The sequence below is a fragment of the Arachis duranensis genome, chromosome 3 (assembly GCF_000817695.3).
Source record: "Arachis duranensis cultivar V14167 chromosome 3, aradu.V14167.gnm2.J7QH, whole genome shotgun sequence".
Classification (NCBI taxonomy): domain Eukaryota; kingdom Viridiplantae; phylum Streptophyta; class Magnoliopsida; order Fabales; family Fabaceae; genus Arachis; species Arachis duranensis.
This window is the reverse complement of record NC_029774.3, coordinates 2,353,281-2,356,349: the sequence shown is the minus strand read 5'-3', so window position 1 is coordinate 2,356,349 and position 3,069 is coordinate 2,353,281.

The window sequence follows — 3,069 nt, the reverse complement described above, 5'->3', positions numbered from 1 at the left end:
TTTGATTATTGACGCCTGCTAAGAACGTGCTGCAGTTTCTTCCACCCTCTCTGAACTGACTCCGCAAAGATTACCACCGTCTGCCGCCTAGAACGCAATCCGATGCTGCCCAACTGTCCAAGGACATCCGACAAAAACACCCCCTTCACGCACGTTGCATTCATCGCGCAGCCCAAGACCGCCATAGCCATTGTCGCCTTCAACGACGTCGCGGCTTGGATCCTCCTCGCCCTCGTCGTAGCACTCGCCGGAAAGGCCGACGGCAGCGACGGCCACAAGAACCCCCTTGTTCCGTGTGGGTTCTCATCTCTAGCTTGACTTTTGTCATGTGTTCGTATTAACGATTTCGAAGGAAGCATTTGGCGGAGAGGCTGATAGAGAGGATCGAGAATTTTGTGTCCGGGTTGTTGCTGACTTGCTGTCACTGTATTTTGCTTCGAGTGGGTTGAATTGACGAATTCAAATGCTAAATGTTTAATTTACTAAGTATGTATATGGTTATTTTAATTTTTAATTTGATGGTTATTTTGTTTGATTTAGTTTAAATATATACAATTAACAAATGGTAGATGGTCATTTCACTAGATAGTGATTAATTGTATGAGGGAGAGGGAGTTTCTAACGCCGGATAGGTGAGATGATTGATGGAGATGGGATAGCAAACAGTTGGAGAGGGGGGAGAAGAGGGTGTTTGGATAAATTCCATTGGTAAATTAGAGTTGGAATGATTACTTTTTTTAAAAAATTATTTGGATTTTTTTCTTTATATTGGACCTAATTTAAAATTCATTAAACACATTGTCAATATTTTTTATTGTCTTCCTAATAAAGTTGAGAGGGGGATAAAAGATGTTTAAATAAATTCTATTAGTAAATTAGAGTTGGAATAATTAATTTTTTAAAATAACTATTTAAAATTTTTTTTCTTGTATTGAACAAATTTAAAATTTATTGTACACATTATGAAGATTTATATATGATTATCACTTTAACGCAGTTCAATAAATTTTTCTCTAAACTCGTTACGTAACCTCTGTTCTATAACCTTTTTTATTTGCTATTTATTTGTGTAGCTTACTATTGGATGATATGGGTAATTAAAGAAGGAGAAAGCTTAATTATCCCGTTTTAATTTGCCTGATAACATTTCAATGTATAAAATCATAATAGTTAATTTAATATTGAGATCTCATATCTCCAATCCGCATACAATAATCCTCGAAAAGTAAGCTGAAGAATTCAGTATATGCCAATAATTCTTCTCAAGATGAGACAGTTGACAACGAAATCAAATGGCAATTATAATCACATACAACACGTTACTACCGAAGAAGAGGGTCGTAGACTTAAGAATATGCCATATAAACACATTGTTTCCGGGGTTAGCTTTTCAAATGGCAAAAAGAGAAAGAAAAATGAACCGAAAGCAAAAATGATCATATCACTGCAAATTAAATTGGTGTCCAATATAACATGAAAGGCATAGAATAATATTAATAACTAGTACTAATTAAGCAACCATAATAAACTTGCCTAATATAGAAAATATAAATAAACCTTGTGTAGTATTATTTGTTGTGAAAATGAAAAGGGTATAGAGAGGAGCAAGGATGATGTATATGTATGTGTTTGGTGCCAAAGGATATTCAGTTGCCCAAATGATATTCAATAGTAATCATTGGTTACTTGATCAACAGAGAAGCATAACTACTTCGTGTCTTCTTCTTCATCATCATCACCATCGTTATGCTCCAAGTTGCAAGTGCTTGTTGCCATCATCATAACCCGAATTTCAATTGCAATTGATGAAGAACATACACCTTGAGCTGAAAGAGAAGATCGATGGGAGGGTGAGTTTTGTGAGCTATAAAGAATAGAAAAAGCATTCCTTTTTGGTTATGGTGGGGGCAAAGAACAAAGGATCTTCTTCGGCATATACCTTGAGCATTATTATTACGACATTATGGCATTATGCTCTGGCCCCATTCATTATGTTTTCACATATTATATATTATACCTTTAATTTTGGCATCTTTTTAATTATATTATAAGAATTCTTAATTAATTTATTATTATATTGTTGAATGTGGATGAGCCTAAAGAATAAGGATCCTACTTTTCATCAAACTTTTTCTTTTTTGGAAGAATATACTTGGCCTAGCAATTTTACTACGTTATTAAACTTTTGTTTGTTTTTATTGTTTTCTTTACAAAAGCAAAATAATTAACTAATGCTATGTTCTAATATCATTCGCACATGGCACGTGGCACACATCAGTTGGGTGAGCCTCTAATTGAGTCAATTGTACATACATACATAGGATAATCCGGTAATAGGAATAATATAATCTAAACTTTAATATGAATTGAATATGCACATCAGCATGTGGGAAGCACGAACGAAAATTTCAGGGCAAATGACATATTTAAATAAATTCAATGAATCTCTTACCCAAATGTGCAAAACAGAAATATGTTACGTAGTTGTGCAAATTTTAATATTATATAAACCGTGGGAGCCAACCACGGTTTACAATTTGAACATAAACCGTGGCTGGCAGGGACGGTTTCTGGAAGAAACAAAACGAGCATAAACCGTGACTACCAACCACGGATTACCAAGGAAATATTTAAGGCATAAACCGTGGGTAGCTACCACGGTTTATATGGATATTGGCTTTGAACGTAAAACCATGTAGGCTCTCACGGTTTACGTTTATAATACTATGTGTGTGTTTGGATTTCAGTTTGCAAAAGTGAGTTTGCATAAAATTGATTTTACAAAATTGATTTTGATGAAAATTAAGTTTGTGTTAACGTGATTTATGTTTGGCAATATTTGTATCAAAATTGATTATAGCAAAATAAATGTTGTTTGTATTATACTACTCAAAATCACTTTTAGATGAAAAATTACTAAAAGAGACATCAATTTATTTTTTTATATACATGCAAAAACAGAATCTAACAAAAATAATATAAAAATTATTTATTATATAAATAAATAAATATAATAAAAAAATATGAAAGAGAGTACTATAAATTTTATAATGTTAAATAAAAAAAAAA